At 37.0% G+C, this 23,839-nt stretch overlaps 1 non-coding gene across 1 annotated transcript; it reads left to right on the top strand.

The window, feature by feature from the left end:
* The first annotated feature begins 23,260 nt into the window (after window positions 1-23,260).
* LOC141669083 (small nucleolar RNA R71) lies at window positions 23,261-23,367 on the top strand. Its single transcript, XR_012553381.1, has one exon. It is a non-coding gene; the product is annotated as a small nucleolar RNA R71 (small nucleolar RNA).
* Window positions 23,368-23,839: the final 472 nt, after the last annotated feature.

The raw sequence follows: 23,839 nt of genomic DNA, 5'->3' as shown, positions 1-23,839 counted from the left end.
ACTGCAAGTGCTTTGAAGCACTGAAACCTAAACTCTGATTCCAGTTATTGTTCTTGAGCCATAAACCTTATTCTTTCTAGACCATTGATTGTTGTATACCTAAACATAAATCTCAAGTATACAATATTACTCCACAAATACATGTAAACAAAATCCCAAAAACTGAACTAAATTACTTGTACATTCAATCATTGTATCCTATGCTTTGAAAGCCCAAATCTTTGAAACCCTGAAATGTTGATTCCTTTGTTATCCAATTCTTTCATTACCCAGCATCCAAGCTTTTAAATTGCCTTATTGATCCTTACAAGGATTGAAACCCTTTCATTGTTAAACATTTATTGTTGTTAATGATTTCAGTTATTGTTTATTATTGCTTATTCTGTTATTATGTTAGAATTGGATTGGTTTTTATAAAATTGTGGACCAGATTCGTGGTCAGACCATATAATGGTCAAGTTAGGCCAATGTGTGCCTTGGATCCAATAGTTAGAGCAATGCTGTGTGCCTTGCTCGGGGTTAGTGCGTGACTGATCAGCAGCCTAACCTTGGTTTTTAAATTAAAAGTATAATATCCAATTCTAAATCATAATCCATTGTTCACTTGATATCATAATCATATTCACCTGATGATCGTTATTCTCAGTTTTGTCATTGTGACTTGCTGAGCTAGTTAGCTCATTTGTGCAATGTTGTTTGTATTCTTTCCAGTTAAAAAGGAACCGGTTGGTAAAGAGGATCCCCAGTCCAGCGCGAGAGCTAGGGGTTCAGGTTGAGGAAGCTGAGCTAGTAGGCTTCTTTTGGAATAATTTAAGTCTGTAAAAGGTTGTAATAATGTTTAATACTCAGTTTGAGTTTGAAATAGTTGGGATTTGAACGGTTTGTAATATATTAGTGTGTTTGGCTTGTGTGCATACTTTAACCTGTTGCGGTCCGTGGTGGTTGGTAAGTAGGGTCACTGCATATATTATTATTATCTTTATTATTGTTATAAGTAGGTTATAATTAAGGTGTGTGTGTGGACCCCAAACTTCTGACCCGGGTTTGGAGGGCAGCACACTTAGGATCGAGCTTCCCTCCATTCCACTCCTGCATGCTCAACAGTATAGAACTGGGAAGCTTATCTTCTCATATGCGGGCCAATGAACACCAACTGCCACGCACAACTTCGTCACAACAGACGCATACGGAATAGCACCTGTAGTACCTCCTCTCAAAAATCTCAAAATCCCCTGATATATCACCATCCTCAAATCAATGTAATCACCCTGAAAAATACCCCATAGCAGACGAGCACGCTCCACAGTAATCTCATGCACATGCGAAGATGGCATGATGTTAGCACAAATAAACGAGTTCCAAGCCCTTACAAACTTGTTCATGCACAAAGCAGGGAACGTGGAGTAATCAGTAGTGCCCCTCTTGAACTTCCAATGAGTATCAGGCACACAGAGATTAGCAATGATGAGATCCAAATCAAAGTCCTCTGGAGTCTTATCGCTCCAAGTGTCCTGACCCACCTTCCTCGCGGGCTGCTCAATCACCGTCCTGATAGGTTCAGCACTGTACTCTACAGTTCTCCCCCTCACCACTGTGAAACCATTCTTTTCCGCCTTGGCATTCGCATAGAACTCCCGCACAACACTCATGGGCACAGCAGCGGGTGCCTCACAAAAAGGAACCCAGCCCATCTCGAGAATCATCTCTAACAGCTTACCATCCTTCCCTGATGGAAGAAAACCTCGCTCCTTAGCAATAGGCTTCGAGAGAAGCCTCGTTTACTCTTCCTCAGCCTCAGGAGTAGAAAACCTGGGCCTCACACCACCCGCAGATGAAGAATCGGTGGTGTTGCTTCCAACTTGTCTTCTTTGTCTCTTGGGTGCCATCGGGATTGCAGAAGAGAGAATAAAAGCTTAAGTGTTTAGAGAGAATTTGTGTTTGAGAGTTTGTGTTGTGGTGCAGAAGTTGTGTATAAGTGTATGTATTTATAGGTGGAGAGGTGTGAATTCTATAAGGAATAGAAGTGGGAATTGAATGTGGGAATCATGGGAATAATGGAATTGATTAGAAGAGGGAATTATGGGATGTGAAAGAGTAAAAATGGTGTTGGAATAGATTTTTGGTTAAAAACCACGATTTTCTCTTAAAAATCTGTTATTTTATATTATTTTCGAACAGGGACCCGGCGCGGCCACGCGCTAGGACAGCGCATGTACGCTCACTCTCTGGAAAACCGGCGCAGCCGCGCGCTTCATCAGCGAGAGCGCACTTGGTTACTGGATAAATGGCACGGCGGCTCGAAGATGCAAGAAAAATGAAGAAAATAAAATCTCAATTCATGTACTTCGGCGCGGCCGCGCCCTTGATCAGCGCGGGCGCGCTGGCCTTCTGCCAGAATTTATTTTTTTCATTTTTCTTGCAGCTTCAAGCCGGCTTGAACGAGCTTTTATTCCAACACCACCTTGACACCAAATTAGCACCAAAATAATGCTAATTCACCTAATTACCTAGATAATGCCTGAATGCAAAAACACTCGAAAACACATTAAAACACTTAACTTGAGTACAAACGCATCAATTCAAAGCTTGTTAGAGCATAATAAAGTGTCATAAATGCCACTCAACATACCCCCAAACTTGAATCGATGCTTGTCCTCAAGCATACACAGACTCAAAGAACAAGAAATAAAAATGTATGAATGCAACTAATACGAATGCAACAATCCCCATAGAATAACTAAATCAATCAATAAGCAACACCTCAGCAAATGCAATTATTCGCATAAAGATTAATCAAATCTCACAAATCAACTTACAAACTAGAGACGTGCGTGTGTGCAAATGCTTACAGATATACTATCGCTACTAGATCGACAATCATGACTCACCACTTATCAAAACAATCGCAGGCTTATAAATAGAATAAAAGCTAGACTCAAAATAACTTATAACACTTCAATTCTTATATCGGTGTTTAACATGGATTCATGCTTTTATTCACAATAAAACAACACAAGTATTCTTATTTGATCGTGCAATGAGTGAGGTCCCCAGAAGACTTATACAATAGTACCCATGTAGCAGGCGTTAGGTTAGCGGATCCCAGACTATAAAAGCCTTAGGTCACTAGGCACAAAGTCCCCTAAAAACTTAATAACTCGAGTACTAAAGAGCCCACTCGTGATCAATTATACATAACAATTATTCTTTTATTTTTTTCTTCTTTTCTCTTTTTTTTCTTTTTTTTCAACGAATTTATGAACGAGTGCATTTCGCTCCATCTCGCTCAACCCTAGACTACTCATATAAATATGAGTCGGCTACTAGCCATTTGACACCTAGCCATGCAACTAGCAATGAAATCCAATTTTCTCCAATTTTTAATTATCCAAGTCTTTTATTATTAAGAGAATATCCTAAATTCTAAATATAAACAAGCGATTACACCTCGACAAACAAACAAACCATGACCATGATCTAGCACTCTAGCAACCTATAAGACTTAGTGAAATACAAGTGTCTCTAGCATGCAAATCAATCCAATAAGACTCAACATCACTAAATACAATATCACTACACTCACATTAATATCACCAATTAATCGGAAAATTATCTAAGGGATCATGTTATAATGCAAATGCATGAAACTATATGAACAAAATATCATAAAGTACCAAAAATAAAAATAAAATAAAAAAACTACATGGCAAAATATGTAAACTATATGAACTAAACTATCATGAAATATGTAACTATATGAGACTCACACACAAATATATTCCTTCAACTACTACCCCAAACTTAAAATATTCACTGTCCTCAGTGAAGGTAATAGTAAGGAATCAGGCATACCTACTGTGAATCAGAATCCTCACCCTCAACGGGTGGAGTGTCAGGCATGTCTGGAGGCGGATACACTGAGTCCTCACCAAATACTGGCCACTGGATGTCAACTCCAGTGGCTCTAAAAGCTGTCCCAAGTGCCTGGGTGAGACCATGTGCAAATCGACTATGGATGTCACGCATATCATCCATCATCCTCGCGAGACGCCGAACTCAAACTAGCTCCCATCTCTGCTCCTGCTGCCTCCTGCTGCTGGTGCAACGAACCAGCCTCATCTCCATATTGAGCTCTCTAAGCTGCTGGACGGGCATGCTGAGAACCTCCCGCCGTAGTTGCTTCCATAGGCACACCACCTAGCAGATGATCATATGAATACCCAAGCCCCTTAGGATCGGGCTTCCCTCCATACCACTCCTGCATGCTCAACAGTGTATGTTAGGTCCCGAATTATCGTAAAAGGGGGGGTTGAATATGATAATCACTAAATTAAAAATTCTTTCGAATCTTTAGCGGATAAAGGATTTAGTGCTTGGTTAGTGGTTTCGTGTTCTTGAGAGGAATAGTGTTTGGAACGATAAAAACAAGGAACACAAGATATTTGGGGAAATATATATATTCGTATATAAATCCTGGAGAAGTGTTGCTACACTCCGGTAAATAAATTAACCGGCTACAATCTAAGAACGATAAAGTTCCTAGCTACTACAAAGATTTACAAATCAAATCCTATACAATGATCTAGCTTTTGTTTGTCTAAGGATTTAATTACCGAGTAACGATTATAATGCCCCTATGAATATACAAGAATTAAATCGGGCATTATAACGTTACTCCGGTGAGAAGTTAAACGGATATACAAAATGCTTGAGCTTCTCTGTAAATCATTGCTACCATTTTCACTTCTCTTTTGGGAGAGAAGATAAACAGAAAATGAATCCCCAAAAAATGAATGGCTCTTATCTTCTACTACAAAGTGTAGACTTTATCCAATAAAATGTGTGGTTGAGTATTCTGTGGCGACAGGTGTACAGGAGATATTAGTTATGCTCTGTGGCGACATAACCTTAACAAAACCTCTGTAGCGACAGGAGAGGGAGGGAGTAAAGATTGCAATGGAGACAGGGGGAGGGGCTTACTTCCTGTGGCGACTAGTACTATACTAGTACAACCTTTGGTTTATTTACTTAACCAAAACTTATGTACACATTTTTGGTTTCTTTTGTTTTTTTGTTTTTTGCTTTTTCTTTTTCTTTTTCTTTTATTTTTATTTATTTTCTTTTTGTTTCTTTTATTTTGTTTTTCTTTTTATTTTGTTTTCTTTTTCCTTTTTCTTTTTTTTCTTTTTCTTTTTCTTTTTCTTTTTTTTTCTTTTTCTTTTTTTTTCTTTTTCTTTTTAAGTTTAAATTGTAACTAAATTAATTTATAAAATAAACTTAAATATAACTTATATAAATAAACTAATTTAGGTTTATAAAATAAACTTATTTAAAATTTATAAGATAAATCATTTTAAGTTTATTAAATAAATTATATTAAAGTTCACTAAATAAATTTATTTAATTTACCAATTAAACTTTGAGCTTCGCCAGTCCCCTAAGCTGTTTAGCTGTATACCCCGCGCACCTCTTCGCATATTTTAACAGATAAACGTTCAATCCAAGTGTGTTCCTCAACTTAACAATTCTTCTATAAATAATACCCAGATTCCTTTCACGAGCTGTTGACGCCTAGTGCAACTGGTCTGGTTCACAGACTACTAACCCCGATTCAGGTCTTCGTATTATAGCCTTGATTAAATTGTTAAGCTTGCCTCAACTTTATTGCTTCGTACACTGACTGTCAATAAAAAATTGTACTTTCACTGGAATCCTTTCTGGTACTCTAGACAACGTCTTCATTAACCTCTGTCTATACCCTGTCTTCAATTCTTCAAATTCCTATGCTTCGAACACTGTCTATCTTCAATCAATGCCAATACACTGAAATCTTCCGGTAGTACTTGTATACTGAATCTTCAATATTTCTGAAACCCTGAAAGTCTTTAACCTTTGTTCTTTACTGAGGCATGATCATATCAATGAACTTCTTTCAGTGACCTGTAAACAGACTTCAGGCCTTCTTCTAATCTTCTGATTCTTTGTATTTGTCTTGTCTTCATTCTTCCTGATTTCTTGTGTAGACGTAGTATTATTAACCTGTCATGTTCTAGTGTTGTTATTGTGTTGAGTTATCACGTAACTGTTCATACAGCTACGCAGTCTCACCAACAATCTCCCCATATTTGATTGTTAAACCTAACAAACAAATTAAATATAGAGGATAACTAAACTAACTAGAAAAAGTAATGTACCAGGACTTGTAAATAATGCTACTGGTTTTCTGGATCAAATGCTGCATTTCCAGATTTCTTGAGTAACTGAAATGAAAGATGCTTGTTCCTCTAGCACTAAACTGATCTTCAAGTAGTTTCATCTTCATTTCCTTGGTTCTTCGTATCTCTGCCAGATAATACTTCTCAGTCTTGAAGTAATCATCAACAACTTCTTTTGTACAACCATATATCCTGTTGAGAAGCACATATCTCTCTTGTTTCTCCCTATATGAGAATCAACTGTTTAAAGGAGATCACCTTCGTCTACCACCTCTCCCGTATAATAGGATCCACAGATAAGAACTAATGGTACTCCCCTTTTGGAAAACAGCTTCTCCCCTTATAAAGAATAGTGATGAACCAAACCACTTCTTCTGATCACTAGGAAATCACCTTGTGTTTACCACCTCTCCCGTACAATAGGATCCGTAGTTACAAACAACAATGGTGTGGTGTAGTGTATATGTACTTTACCTCTTTTTTTTCTCCCTGCTATTTCTCCCCCTTAGTTGAGGAATCCTCCAAACTATTATATAAGCTTTTATATCTCCCTTAGAGAAGGAATGTATGTTGTTGTCTGAAGGAGTTCTCATATTTTACTTGGTTGGAGAAGAAATAACAAGTCATAGTATGATCAACTATGTCCCTTGAAATGCTGTAAGAATGACTTCACGGTTGATCATCATGTTCACCAATCTTCCCAGCTCCTTATACCTCCCAAATGTGAGATCACCAATTGTTACCAATTGTTAGCTCCCAACTTGTTAGGTCTCGAAGTATTCTATTCCAATCTATAAATGTTAAGTTCCTAAGAGTTAAGTTTCAATCATAAACAGAATCGAGACTCGAAGTATCAAGAACCATGTTAAGGGATAGGGAATGGGATATTGTGTTTCTCTTTCTTCCTCACTATGAGTGTGTGATTCTGTTTTGTGTACCTCACATGTGTTTCACTCCTCTCTCCACTCGTGTTTACACTCATTCTCACAAGTGTATCACTCCTCTCATAGCTCCAAAATCCAGTTGTACCTACAAGGAAAATCACCTTAGCTATCCTTAAGAAGGTCACAGGTGGTGCAATGGGAGTTCGCAAATCCCCATCCTTGTTAGACACGTTAGATGAATCTGAGTCATAATCTACAAGTTGTTAGTTTCCCTGTGAGGGTTCCAGATTTGAACTCCGGGAAGGTAAACAGTGATCCAAAGAATTTAGCATAAAGATCAAAGTTCCCTTCTAATGTCTATGAAGATATTTCCTTGTGACTCATCAGGTAATATCTGAATCATTGTCAACAAGTTACCGATCTACACCTATGTCAGATCCACTATCCGCAGATGCATCCAGGTTTATTAGTCCTGGGGAGGTAGACACTGACCACTGACATATGGCTATTGGATCAGTATCCTCTGATAACACCTATATAAGCAATTAGTCCATTAAAGAACCTTGAACAATCGAATCTGACCTTAAAATGGTTGAAACACTTATTTCCGTCAACTCATCCTTTGTGTGGGTAACCTTTCCTTGTGCATCAAGAATTGCTTATATTTAAGGTGGTGACACTACATCGGATGCCTTGGCCGACAGGAGAATTTCAATAGACGCACCCTATTGAGAGGATGAATCTAGTGACTGTTTTTATGCCTTTTCAGCCATTACATCTTTTTGAGAAGATGTATGGGGGCTAGCAGTTGCCTCAGTTTTAATATATCTCAACTTTGTAGGAGACAGAGCTGCTGGGTTGACTTCAGAACCTTCCTTATGTGGTGTACTAAGGCACTTTCTCCCTCACGCTCATTCATACTTCATTTTAGGGGTAAGAGATTGTTGGTTGGTTCTATTTCTGTGTTTTTCTTTACAGTCTGGGATAGAAGTTGTGGGTTTTCAACCTCGTGACTATCAATGAAAGAAGGCCATTGGAGGCTGAACCTGTATCACATAACATATTGCAATGTAGAGATAAAATGCACTTAAGATCTATTATGAATGAAAATTATGCATTTAATCTTTTCAGAGAAATGATGTACAATAGTGATTTCAAAAGATTTTAATGAAATAAGCAATCACCACTGTAGAAAGAAATTTGATTTTCTCTCAAAACTGTTCGAGTGCACAAGTCTGTTGTTATGCCTAAAAGGATAAATGATTTGATAAGACACAGACTGATGACCTAGCAGTATTAAGAAGAGAAAGAAATATTTTGTCCTTTAATATGAATGAGTTTTTATAAAAGCATTGATCGCTTAGGGTAAAGTCTAAGCAATTCTCATTCATGTCAAAAGCTCCATAACCTATCTTTATAAGATTATAATCAACAAAATTGTTTATTGATAAATAACTTTAATAAGACTGACTATGCTGCTGATTTCAAATTATAGTGAATATGTCAGATATAGCAAAGTATGTAAATTCACTAGAACTTAAAATCTCACAATTATCTGCAACAAAATATTAATAATATATCATTGTCTGATACTTGTCAAGTACTTTAGATACCAATAATTATGTTGCATCCTATTTTAAATATTAAAATAAGATATCAATGAATTAAATACCAATTATCTATCAAATAGGCATCATCATTCAATTACATATATCATACAATTGTTAACTCCTAACAACTGTAATATCTTAAACAATATTGGTTCGATAAATAAAGCAACATTAACCAACATTGACTTGTTTGCAATCTTAGAATAATATTCTAAGTTCCATATACTTTGATTCATTGAGTAATGCATCTATTATCAAAGTGTTTAGGAAATTTGCAAGTAAGTATAAAAATTATTCTAAGTGGACAACATATGGTTACTTCTAATAAAGCAATCAAACATTTTAACCATAGTTGTACTTAAGAAAAATTTCCACACTTTCTATATTAGTATAAGTGATTGAAGATAAGTATTGATTACTCAGAGGAGTTCTAAGTAATGTCACAAATACTAATACTTCACAATTAGTTCATAGTTAAACTCTTAATTAAATATCATTAATTGATTTAAGTCAAGAAATTACACCCAACTAATCATGCTACAATCATGATACTGATTTAATTGAATTCTTGAGATGTAAACATTGCTAAATTCACTAAAACCAAAATCTCATAATTAACTTATAACACATAAGTTACAATCAATATACTAGATATCAATTGTTGACAAATTTAGTTATAATCAATCATGCTGCTTATTTATTTTAAGTTAGTTTGAATTATGGAGCAGATAAAATCATTGAATTGCTTCAATTTCCATAATCCAAACTACCCAAAATAAATATTAAATAAATAAATACTAAATATATATAAGTTAGATACTGGCACTTAAATATTTTTATAATTATTCTTGAATAATCACCAATAGGATATATGACTAATATAAATGGCAATCACTTTCGGGATAATTAGTAATTTTAGAAATACTTTCTAAGCATATAAAATATTGAGAGTTTTATACGCATAACTTAGAAAATACTTCAACTTTCAATATTAGCGATTTTAAAAGTAAGCATTGATTACTTAGAACAAAAATTCTAAATAATATCACTAATACTAAAAGTATCACAATTATTTGTACAAGATACAAATAACTATGCTACATTTTATTTTAATATAATTTAAATTCTGAGACTGATATAGAATAGAATTTTCTACAGTCATAATTTAAATCAATTAAAATAATATTCAAACTTAATGTTATAATACTTAACTACCATAAATGTACGTGATATTATAATCATGATAATCAAGATAGTAGCACTAAGTACGAGGTACTGGATTACAGATAAATTCACAAGTCCTTTAAATATTGAAGATTTGATACTTGTGAACTTATATTAAGAATTCCTTATAGATGGGATTTCCAACTAATGTGCAATGCATGGTATCCTACACTTACAAATCAGTCTTGAAAAATTAACTTTAACAAGTGATTTAATAAGTGTTTCTGCAAGTGACTCTTTGACTAAAAGACATGCTCTCGAGATAAATGATACCTGGTGTGAAGGTGTCTTGTTATAGAGTGTTCCACAGAGTTGTTGGATTTGAGGTTGTTTCTTATCATAACAAGAAATCAATTTTCTTCCATGAAGTTGGCAGCGTCCTGAGATGCTTCTCATGTCACTTAGGTTGACAGCTTCAGAGATGTTTCTCCTGTATTTCGTACAACCTGCATAATCTGTATCTATATAGTCAAACATGTTAAGCATAATATCTTTAGGGTACTTTACTCCAGGAGTTGGTAGTCCCTTAAGATATTTAATAATCTTGTTAATAGCTATACGATTGGATTCTTTAGGATACACTTGGGACCTTGCACATTGGCATCTTGAGAACATTACATGTTGCCTATTAGCATTTGAGTAAAAGAGTGAGCTTGTCATACCTCCATAGCTTGGCATGTTCAGAATCTTTAGAATTTTTGCATCTTTAAAAGATCCTTAACTTACTTGTATTTCCATCATCCTTTTGGTTTACTTGTGCTCCTAAAAGAATTGTTCTTTTGGCTTGCTTGTGCTCCTAAAAGAATTATTCTAATGGCTTGCTTGAAGTAATCCCAAAAAGAATTGTAACATTTCCAACATGCTCCTCCATACCTACTCTGCAATTACTTAGCAAATAATCTTGCACAAGTCTTTGTTAGTAGACCAACATATAACATTATCATGATATCACTGCACATATAGAACATTATGTTTGTGCCTAGTGATAAGAGAGATATTGATATGACGACTCTACTATTTCATATTTAACTGTAACTTCAGTTAGAGTGCCATACCATGTCCTTAACGATTGATTGAGTAGTATACTAGTTCATACCAATCTGAAGTGAGATTGTGAAGAAGAGATATGCATAGTCCAATAGATCTGTAACTGCAAAGTCCATAAACTGTGGTGCATTGACTTCTTCCTTTGACTCACCAACCAGGAGTACACTTGTTCACACTTACCGGAGTCCAATTCCAGGTAGAATGTACAACAGGTGCCTGATATGTCGTAGTATCCTCAAGTCTCGTCACTGGTGCTATCTGTTAGATACTGCTTCCTGATAATAACCTAGCATCCAGTTTGGCCTTGTCCCTAGTAACAATGTCATTGTCATCCAGTATTGACTTCTGGTTATCCAAGTACCAATTACAAAGTTGTCATTTAGTTTGGATACCAGCTTCCCTACAATCTGCTTGCTGACTGATTGAGTTCACTTTGCTTTGCAATCACCCAACCAATCCGGATCTATCAGAGCTTCTATAACTTTCTTAGTTTCTTCTTCAGATAGAAAACTAGAGAAGTAATTATTTATACTTAGTAGCCCTGCTAATCATTACTCCACCATATGGATCACTTAGAACTAGACTCTGGGAATAATATTGACATCAAACCTTTTGTCTCAACAAATATGTTCTTGTAATGTCCTCTTGATATTTAATATGGTGTAGTGTCTGACTAGTTGATCATTTTATTGCTCCCCCTAAGCTGTTGCTGGGATTTCCTGAAAATCCTTACCCTTGATGTCTGGCTTCATTGAGGTAATGAGTTATTTTATACACTGCCATTCCATAGCTTGGAAATGAATTATCAATACCATTAATTTCTCCTGTAACAGCTTAGAGCATTGAGTTGTTGAACTGTGCACTTAGACTTTCAACCATCTTCTGTTGATCGACCACAAATGCCCTGTAGGTTGTATACTCCACTGAGTAGCCATGAAAAATATCCTAACTAGTCTTAGCTGCAAATGCCAAGATCTTCAAACAACTGAAAACATTTCATTGTTTGCTTCTATAGAACATTCTCTCCAAACACTTTTAGGTTATCCAGTGTTTGCTTCTGTTGGCCATTAACTCATTAGTGGTCTTCATGTATACATCCCGATCAAGGCTTGATCTTACTTATTGCAAACTGTTCTGACTGCTCCAGCCCTTTGGTATTTAGAAAGTCTTGATTAGCTTGATATTTCCATTATAGCTTTAATCAAGTTCCGGTTCTTCCTTTGTACCACTCTATTATGACACGGAACTCCTAGTGCTGAATATGTCTCAAAATATTCTTGTACTACAGATATTAATCAGACTGCTTCTTGAATTCAGTCCCATTATCTGATCACCATATCATTTTTTTACAGTTGCTTCCAGCTTGATCTTCTTTGATGTGATCAATCATCATCTGTGATGTCTTGTCTTGAGAACGCATGAACAACAACATTGTTTGATAAGAGTAGTCAACTATAATCACTAAGGTATATCTTTACTTTGGTGTGATGTTGTCTGACATCTCTTTCTGACATACCTCACATTTAACATCTTTTGAATTCCAGATGAGGCAGTCCTCTCACTAATCCCTTTTCACAAAAGAGTTCCTTGAGTTGATGTTCAAGGGTGAGAGCTTCTAATGCCATAGCTAAACTTTTGTCAGATGAAGCTTTACGATAGAAACCATTGACTTCACCTTTCCTGAGATTACAGTCTATCCACGAGCATTCCCATCCCTTACTCTAAGAAGAGCAAGCTTCTCAACCTTTCTGGTTCAGATGAGACACTAATCCTTCATTGAATTGACATTTTGTCCTTTGATGCAGAATTGTCTGATAAGAGGATTTGTGCCTTGATTCTCCAACAAGGAAGTTGCTTCAATTGTTATCAATGACTCTAATAATTAGTTGTTATTAGTGATAGCAATTGTTGAGTTCATGATGACATACCTTTTCTATATAACATGTCCCGTAATGAAAACCTTTGTTGTCATCTTCAAAGATTATTGACGGAATAGCTTTTGTCAATCACATTTGATTATGAGGCTCTTTCTTTGATCATATGCCTAGAGTATGAATTACCAAGAATACATATGAATCAATTAACCTGTTATGTCCTGCACTCGTAAATGGATTAACAGTTCTTGGTACCCAACTTATCAGTTTGGGTCCAGATGGATTAGAGATATTATTAAAAAACAGAGATACCAACAGCTGCAACCTTATCATACTAATTCTTATCTTAGACTGAGCATTTTCTCCAGTTAAATACCCTTGACAGATTTGTCTTAGGCTAGGGGATAAATGGTTCCAACCTTACATAAGGAGGACTAGCAGTCTTTGGCCTATTGTGATCCTAAACATGCTTTCTACAATTGATGCAACTTCTAGGAGATGCATTCATGGCATAAAAATAATCAAGCATTGTATTTGGAATACATGGCATTCATTCAGAAACATTACACATGAGAATTAAGCAAGACAGGCATGATATGGAACAAACAGATTAACAAATAAATCACTAATTCTATCTAGTCCAATCCTGTTGATGTATCTCATCTAGCTATCTCAATCAAAATATATACTAATACATCTTAACAAACAATTCAGATCAAGTGAATAAATCACAATGTAATAGGATACAGAGAGTAAGCATTAACAAAGGCCTTATATGCTGGAAAAACATATACCTCACTAAAGCAATTAATCATGTTCAACAAATATTCAAACACATATTTAAGATCATCTAAAGTAACATGCACAAGTTAAACATCAATCCTAGTTACCAAAAAAATAATCTAGTGAACTAGTTCAGCATTATCTATGTGTGATACTATCATGCTTGTGCGAGTGTTAAACATTTAAACACTAAGATCTTTATCATGCATTGAATATTGAGAACAAGATATTGCAGTGGTTCAAGAAATTGAAACTTGAGATATGTGAGTTGAACCATCTTTAGGGATAGCTATGAAAGCAGGGTATTCATGATTCTCGTCATCTGATCCATCCCAACTATTTCCCGTGTACTATAAGTTTTGACTGGCTGCTTCCCTAAGAAAATATTCCACCTTTGTCCCGACTCTTCAACTGAATCCCTACTCATCCTTGTTTGTCAAGCTTCTTATTCTGTTGTAGCAAAACCCCTAATAGTTACTTGACACATATTGTTTGTCAAACCTGTAGCTATCAAATCTTATTTATGTCCCAACCTCAGTCTGTAACCACCACTTGAACTGAATCTGTAAGAATCTCTGCTTCAGAATAGATAGGCTTGATCCTTGGATATAGCTTATGTACTCTTTGTGAATCTGATGCGACTAAACTTCCCTGATAAGTGAAACACTACCCTGACATCCAATCCATCAAGTACTTATACCTGAGTTTCTTCTGATTCAGCAATCAGTAACTCTTACATTATGTCCTGAGGTTCCAACTTTATTGCATGTAACTGAGATGTTTGTTTATCCCCACTATTCTCTCTGACCTCCACAATTCCTGCCTGTATGATCTCATTGATTACTGGATAGATATAGCATTGGTACAAACCACTATGTGACTGTATAATCTGAAATCATAGAGTTGTCTTAAAATCTCCGAGAAAAATTGTACCCGTAGAAATATCATTCATTTCCTGCGTTTGAAAACCCAGTGGTATCCTATGGAGTAAGCCTTTGAGGAGGTTCCACAAATTTTGTCTGTAGGTCTTGAAATCATTTTCATTAGAGTGAGAAAACCATTATCTATAATTTCCGTGTTCGGGAATTTTCCATCTGAATAGCACATGGTCTTCGTTATCTTCGAAAGATTAAAATCCACTTTAAAAGCCCAGAGGAATCCTGAGTCCGCCAATACTTGAGTACCCTTAATTTAATATTTAAGAGAAATTCAAATTCCAGTATTTTTAATTTTCTTAAAAAATAAATTAATCATAAATAAATAATTACGAGAAAGTTAATTTTCAAGAATTTCGAATTTTCTTAAAAATTAAATCAAACGTAAATTATTATTTAAAAAAAATTAAATTTAAGAATTTTAAATTTTATGGAAAAATAAATAAATCAGAAATAATTAATTAAGGTAACAAAAATTAGTTAAGAGCTTTATGGCGACTGCTGCACTCCAAGTATCTCTGTGTGGCGACCTACTAGCACTCTGTGCGCTGACTTTAAAAAAATACAATTTTATGGCGACAAAGTGTGAGAAGGAATTACAAGAAGAGCTGAATTTTTCTCGTGCGTGCAATGCGAAAAGCGAGACTGTGGCGATCAGGTTATGCATGAGCTTTGGCGATCAGTGTAGTTACTCTGTGGCGACTTCCTGAGTTGTGCGCGCAAAGAAACAAAACCTATAGCAATCGCCACAGAGTGTATGGCGACTACTGGGGACTTTTATTTGCTTTGTACAAATGCACTTCAGGTGGGCCCCGATTGTAAGCTCCACTGCATTCCTTTTACTTGAAATTCCTGCAACACCTTCTCGAAACCAAACATGCAATAACGCAAGCTGCCAATCCAACTTAAACTAACAAAAGAATTTTCCAAATCTAAGGCTACCAAAGTGATCAAAATTGGCAGCTAAAACTTGTAAATGTACCCGATAAAATAATTTAAAATAAAAACTTTTATTTACTAAAATTTAAATAATAAATTTATTTAAGTCAAATTTATAAAATAAATATATATAAGTTAAGTTCATAAAATAAACTTACTTAAAATAAATTTATAAAATTAAATTTGTTAAATCAAATTTATAAAATAAATTTATGTAAATTCAAGTTAATAAAATAAATTTATTTATGGATCCTGATTCGTGTATCAATCAGTCAGCTCTGATACCAATTGTTAGGTCCCGAATTATTGTGGAAGGGGGGTTGAATACGATAATTACTAAATTAAAAATTCTTTTAAATTTTTAGCGGATAAAGGATTTAGTGCTCGATTAGTGGTTTCGTGTTCTTGAGAGGAATAGTGTTTGGAACGATAAAAACAAGGAACACAAGATATTCGGGAAAATATATATTCATATATAAATCCTCGAGGGGTGTTGCTACACTCTGGTAAATAAATTAACCGGCTACAATCTAAGAACAATAAAGTTCCAAGCTACTACAAACATTTACAAATCAAATCCTATACAATGATCTAGCTTTTGTTTGTCTAAGGATTTAATTATCGGGCAACGATTATAATGCCCCTATGAATATACAAGAATTAAATTGGGCATTATAACGTTACTCCGGTGAGAAGTTAAACGGATATACACAAAATTTGAGCTTCTCTGTAAATCATTGCTGCCATTTTCACTTCTCTTTTGGGAGAGAAGATAAACAGAAAATGAATCCCCAAAAAATGAATGACTCGTATCTTCTGCTGTAAAGTGTAGACTTTATCCAATAACATGTATGGCTGAGGATTCTGTGGCGACGGGTGTACATGAGATATTAGTTTTGCTTAACAACACCTCTGTGGCGACAGGAGAGGGAGGGAGTAAAGATTGCTATGGCGACAGGGGGAGGGGCTTACTTCCTATGGCGACTACCTGTGGCGACTAGTATTATACTAGTACAACCTTTGGTTTATTTACTTAACCAAAACTTATGTACACGTTTTTGCTTTCTTTTGTTTTTTTCTTTTTTGCTTTTCTTTTTTCTTTTTCCTTTGTTTTTTTTCTTTTTGTTTTTTTTCTTTTGTTTTTCTTTTTGTTTTGTTTTCCTTTTTCTTTTTTTTTTCTTTTTCTTTTTCCTTTTCTTTTTCTTTTTTTTCTTTTTCCTTTTCTTTTTTTTTCTTTTTCTTTTTATGTTTAAATTGTAACTAGATTAATTTATAAAATAAACTTAAATATAACTTATATAAATAAACTAATTTAGATTTATAAAATAAACTTATTTAAAGTTTATAAGATAAATCATTTTAAGTTTATTAAATAAATTATATTAAAGTTCACTAAATAAATTTATTTAATTTACCAATTAAACTTTGAGCTTCGCGAGTCCCCTGAGTTGTTTAGCTGTATACCCCGCGCACCTTTTCTCGTACTTTAACAGATAAACATTTAATCCAAGTACGTTCCTCAACTTAACAATTCTTCTATAAATAATACCCAAATTCCTTTCACGAGCTGTTGACGCCTAGTGCAACTGGTCTGGTTCACAGACGACTAACCCCGATTCAGGTCTTCGTATTATAGCCTTGATTAAATTGTTAAGCTTGCCTCAACTTTATTGCTTCGTACACTGACTATCAATAAACAATTGTACTTTCACTGGAATCCTTTCTGGTACTCTAGAAAACGTCTTCATTAATCTCTGTCTATACCCTGTCTTTAATTCTTCAGATTCCTATGCTTCGAACACTGTATATCTACAATCAATGCCAATACACTGAAATCTTCCGGTGGCACTTGTATACTGAATCTTCAACATTTCAGAAACCCTGAAAGTCTTTAATCTTTGTTCTTCACTGAGGCATGATCATATTAATGAACTTCTTTCAGTGACCTGTAAACAGACTTCAGGCCTTCTTCTAATCTTCTGATTCTTTGTATGTGTCTTGTCTTCATTCTTCCTGATTTCTTGTGTAGACGTAGTATTATTAACCTGTCATGTTCTAGTGTTGTTATTGTGTTGAGTTATCACATAATTGTTCATACAGCTACGCAGTCGCACCAACAGTGTAGAACTGTCGATAGGAGCACTGGGAAGCTTATCTGCTCATATGCGGGCCAATGAACACCAACTGCCACGCACAACTTCGTCAGAACACACGCATATGGAATAGCACCTGTAGTACCTCCTCTCAAAAATCTCAAAATCCCCTGATATATTACCATCCCCAAATCAATATAATCACCCTGAAGAATACCCCATAGCAGACGCGCACGCTCCACAGTAATCTCATGCACAAGCGAAGATGGCATGATGTTAGCACAAATAAACGAGTTCCAAACCCGTGCAAACCTGTTCATGCACGAAGGAGGGAACGTGGAGTAATCAGTAGTGCCCCTATTGAACTTCCAATGAGTATCAGTCACACAGATAGTAGCAACGATGAGATCCAAATCAAAGTCCTCCGGAGTCTTATCGTTCCAAGTGTCCTGACCCACCTTCCTCGTAGGCTGCTCAATCACTGTCCCGATAGCTTCAGCACTGTATTCTACAGCTCTCCCCCTCACCACTGTCAAACCATTCTTCTCCACCTTAAGGTTCGCATAGAACTCCCGCACAACACTCATGGGCACAGCAGCGGGTGCCTCACAAAAAGGAACCTAGCCCATCTCGAGAATCATCTCTAACAGCTTACCATCCTTCCCTGATGGCAGAAAACCTCGCTCCTTAGCAATAGGCTTCGAGAGAAGCCTCATGTACTCTTCCTCAGCCTCAGGAGTAGAAAACCTGGGCCTCACACCACCCGCAAATGAAGAATCGGCGGTGCTGCTTCCAACTTATGTTCTTTGTCTCTTGGGTGCCATCAGGATTGCAGAAGAGAGAATAAAAGCTTAAGTGTTTAGAGAGAATTTATGTTTGAGAGTTTGTGATGTGGTGGAGAAGTTGTGTATAAGTGTATGTATTTATAGGTGGAGAGGTGTGAATTCTATAAGGAATAGAAGTGGGAATTGATTGTGGAAATCGTGGGAATAATGGATTTGATTAGGAGAGGGAATTATGGGATGTGGAAGAGTAAAAATCAGGTTGGAATTAATTTTTGGTTAAAAACCCCGATTTTCTCTTAAAAATCTGATGTTTTATATTTTTTTTCAAACAGGGACCCGGCACGGTTGCGTGCTAGGACAGCGCGGGCGCGCTCACTCTTTGGAAAACCGGTGCGGCCGCGCGCTTCATCCGCACGGGCGCACTTGGTTACTGGAATAACGGCGCCAGCACGGGCCCGCCCAGATTCTGTAGTTGGCCCTAAATTTTTTCTTTTTCTAATTTTTTTGTGTTTTTCTCCTTTCTTCTTGCTTCTTCTACCTACTAATGTACAACAAGCTTGGGTTGCCTCCCAAGAAGCGCTTCTTTTACGTCGCTAGCTCGACTTAGAATCTCGAGATCAAATGGACAATAAAACGGCACTAACCACGTCGCGATTTTCCGTGTCACCATAATAATGCTTCAACCTTTGATCATTTACCTTGAATGCTTGGCCCGTATCATTCTAAAAAATTTCCACCGCTCTATGTGGAAACACAGTTTTGATTATGAAGGGCCCTGACCACCTTGACTTCAACTTTCCAGGAAAAAGATGGAGACGGGAGTTGAATAAAAGAATTTGTTGCCCCGGCACAAATGACTTGAGCACTAGACCCCGATCATGCCACCTCTTGACTTTCTCCTTGTACATTTTGATATTTTCATAAGGTTGAAGTCGAAACTCGTCGAGTTCATTCAATTGAAGCATCCTCTTCTTACCAGCCTCATCCAAGTCAAGATTCAATTTCTTCAAAGCCCAATAAGCCTTATGCTCGAGCTCCACAGGAAAATGACACCCCATACCATAAACCAACTGAAATGGCAATATTCCTAATGGAGTCTTATATGCTGTTTTATACGCCCAAACAACTTCATCAAGCTTCAAAGACCAATCTTTCCTCGATGGACACACCACTTTCTCTAAAATGCGCTTGATCTCTCAGTTAGATACTTCAGCTTGACCATTTGTCTGAGGATGATAAGCTGTAGCAATGCGATGATTCACATTATACCTTTTAATCATAGCAGTGAACTTGTGATTGCAAAAATGTGACCCCACATCACTGATTATGACTCTTGGAGTTCCAAACCTTGTGAATATCTGCTTGTGAAGAAAATTAAGCACCACTTTTGCATCGTTCTTTGGCAATCCCTTAACTTCAACCCATTTTGAAACGTAATCAACCGCCAACAAGATATACTGATTGTTACAAGATGAGACAAATGGCCCCATAAAGTCAATTCCCCATACATCGAAAACCTCAACCTCGAGAAGAATATTAAGAGGCATCTCATCCCTTTTGGACATATTACCCACACGTTGACATCGATCACATTTCAAAACAAACTGATGAGCATCTTTAAACTGATGAGCATCTTTGAGATGAGATATCGAATTGCAGCATGTTCAGTGGAAACTGTCACCTTAGTCCCAAGTAGATAAGATCGAAATTTCTCAAAACCATAGACAATTGCCAAAAGTTCTTTCTCCATAGTAGTATAATTCAGTTGAGCACCATTTAAGGTCATACTAGCATAGTAGACCACATGAAATATGTTGATCTTCCTCTTCCCAAGAACTGTTTCAACTGCATAGTCACTTGCATCGCACATCATCTCAAAAGGTTCATTCCAATCAGGTGTATTTATGACCGGTGCCGTTATTAAACTCTTCTTCAATGTCTCAAAAGTTGCAAGGCATTCGTCATCAAACTTGAAAGGAACATCTTTATCTAGCAGACTGCACAATGGCTTCAAAACCTTGAAGAAATCTTTGATGAAACGCCTGTAGAAACCCGCATGTCCAAGAAAACTGTGAATTCCCTTTTACAGAAATGGGTGGAGGAAGATTCTCAATGACCCCCACCTTGGCCTTATCCACCTTAAGACCCTTACTAGAAACTTTGTGCCCGAGAATAATGCCCTGACGCACCATAAAGTGACATTTCTCCCAATTGAGAACCAGATTGGTCTCAACACACCTCTTGAAAACATGTCCAAGATTTTGCAAGTATTCATCAAAAGAATCGCCAAGGACTCAGAAGTCATCCATGCACACCTCCATATTCTGGCCAATCATGTCAGAAAAGATGGCCATCATACATCTCTGAAATGTGGCTGGTGCACCACACAGACCAAAAGAAACTCGTGTGAAGGCGAAAGTACCAAATGGACAAATGAAGGTAGTTTTCTCCTTATCTTCTGGAGCGATATAAATCTAATTGTAACCCGAATATCCATCCAGAAGATAATAGTACTCATGACCGGCCAACCTGTCGAGCATCTGATCAATGATGGGCAAAGGAAAGTGATCCTTTCTAGTGGCTTTGTTTAGCTTCCTATAATCCATGCAAACTCTCCACCCCGTGACTATTCTAGTAGGAATAAGCTCATTCTTCTCATTTGCTACCACAGTAATACCACCTTTCTTTGGCACACATTGAACCGGGCTTACCCATGAACTGTCAGATATAGGGTAGATGATCCCTGCATCTAGCCACTTAAGAATTATTTTCTTCACTACTTCCTTCATGATTGGATTAAGTCCTCTTTGCTGCTCGACCGTAGGCTTGCTACCTTCCTCTAGCAGAATTTTATGCATGCAGTAAGAAGGACTGATTTCCTTGATATCTGCTATAGTCCATCTAATTGTTGATTTGAACTATCTCAGAATTCTTAGAAGCTTTTCCTCATCACTACCTGAAAGGTCAGATGCAGTAATAACTGGCAAAGTAGATGCATCACCTAAAAACGCATACCTCAAATATTCAGGTAAAGGCTTAAGCTCAAGAGTAGGAGCTTCCTCAATAGATGGCTTAAGGCGTTTAGGAGACTTGTTCAATTCCTCCATTCCAAGATATTCAAAAGGCATATCTATCTTTCTCTTCCAGCGAGAAGCATTCAAACACTGCAATTATTTTTCACCTTTGTCATCTTCACTATCTGAATTTCGAAATAAGGCTTTCTCTAAGGCATCGGACCTTAGCAATTGATCAATTTCTGATGTGACCACTGAATCAACCAACTCCACTTTTAAGCACTCCTCATTATCCGTAGGAAATTTCATAGCATTGAACATATTAAAAATAACATCCTGATCCCGAACTCGCATTATGAGCTCACCCTTCTGCACATCTATCAAGATTCGACCAGTCACCAAGAAAGGTCGTCCCAAGATCATGGGAATCTTCATATCCTCCTTGAAATCAAGAATTACGAAATCAGCAGGGAAGATAAGTTTATCAACCTTGACCAAGACATCCTCCACAATACCTCACGGATATGTAATAGAACGGTCGGCCAACTATAAGGTGATATAAGTCGGTTTTGGATCAGGCAAGTCTAACTGCTTGAAGATTGACAAATGCATCAGATTGATGCTAGCTCCCAAGTCATATAAGAATCTTTCAAAAGATAATTTTCCAATAGTACACGGAATTATGAAGCTTCCTGGATCTTTAAGCTTCGGAGGCAACTTCTGTTGCAGCACAGCACTACATTCCTCCGTAAGTGCGACTGTCTCTAAATCATCTAGCTTCACTTTCCGAGAGAGAATACCTTTCATAAATTTGCATAACTAGGCATCTGCTCAAGAGCCTCAGCGAAAGGTATGTTGATATGAAGTTTCTTGAACACCTCCAGAAACTTCTCAAATTATTTGTCCAGCTTTTTCTTCTGTAGCCGCTTAGGAAAAGGCGGTGGAGGATAGATCTGTTTATCCCGTGTATTACCCTCAGGTAGAGTGTGCTCAACAGTAGTCTTCCTTGGTTCCACTTCTTCATCCCGTTGCTCTAATTCTTTCTCAGCCCCGGCTTCTTTAGTCAACACTTGAGTTTGTTCGGGATTCACAACCTTTCCAGACCTTTAAGTGATTGCCTTTACCTGCTCCTTAGCTTCCCTCTTTCCCGGCACTTCAGTGTCACTAGGTAGTGTACCAGGCTGACAATTTAGCAAGACATTGGCAATTTTCCCAATCTGATTTTCCAAGGTCTTGATAGAAACAGCTTGACTTTTGCACATAAGCTTCAACTCCTCTAATTCAGATATTTCATTGGCTTGTTGCAGCTGGAGTTGTTGTCTAGGTACATACTGTGGTTGCTGAAAACCAGGGGGGTTGTACTACTTAGCTGGATATTGTTGATAAGGCTGTTGAACCGCATTCTGAGCATTGCTCCAACTGAAATTAGGATGATTGCGGTTGTTGGGATGATAGGTGCCTAGTACTGGTTGATGCGATCGCTGGAAGTTGCTCACAAATTGAGCTGATTCACTAGAAATTGTGCACTGATCAGTCTCATGGGCACCAGCATAAAGCTCGCAGACACTACCGATTTGATTAACTCTATAATTAACCAAAGTGTCCACCTTCATCGTCAAAACTTTAAGTTAGGCAGCAATTGCAGTTGTTGCGTCCAACTCTAGAATTCCTGCGACTTTTCCCTGAGTCAGTCTCTGGGAAGGATTCTGGTACTCATTAGCAGTCATCAGTTTAATAAGTTCATAAGCTTCATCGTAGCTCTTAGACCACAAGACTCCTCCTGATGTTGCATCAAGCATGGGTCTAGAAGTAGCACCCAATCTATTGTAGAAACAGTTGATAATCATCCAATCAGGCATGCCATGGTGTGGGCACTTCCTTAGCATCTCCTTATATCGATCCCAAGCCTTACACAGAGATTCTCCTATTTGCTGAGCAAACTGGGTAAGAGCATTCCTGATTGCAACAGTCTTCGCCATGGGGAAGAATTTAGTGAGAAACTTTTGTGCAAGATCCTCCCAAGTGGTGATAGATCCTGCTAGCAGAGAGTGTAACCAGCACTTAGCCTTGTCCCTCAGAGAGAATGGGAAGAGGCGTAGCTTGATAGCATCTTCAGTCATATCATTGAACTTGAAAGTGTCGCAGATCTCGATGAAATCCCTGATGTGCATGTTGGGGTCTTCAGAAGGAGAACCCTCAAACTGAACTGAGTTATGTATCATCTGAATCGTGCTTGAGTTGATCTCAAAAGTGTTATCCCTGATGGCTGGTCTGATGATGCTTGACTGAATGTCATTAATCTTAGGCTGAGAATAGTCCATCAAAGCCTTCGGATTTTCTGCTTGATCTCCCATCGCTACTACAACTGGTTCTTCAACTTTCTCTTCTTCTTCTACCTTCTTTTCTTCCTCAATAACTTCCCTTCGAACTACCACA

Source organism: Apium graveolens, chromosome 6 (assembly GCF_009905375.1).
Source record: "Apium graveolens cultivar Ventura chromosome 6, ASM990537v1, whole genome shotgun sequence".
NCBI lineage: Eukaryota > Viridiplantae > Streptophyta > Magnoliopsida > Apiales > Apiaceae > Apium > Apium graveolens.
This window is presented reverse-complemented; position numbering and strand designations above follow the sequence as displayed.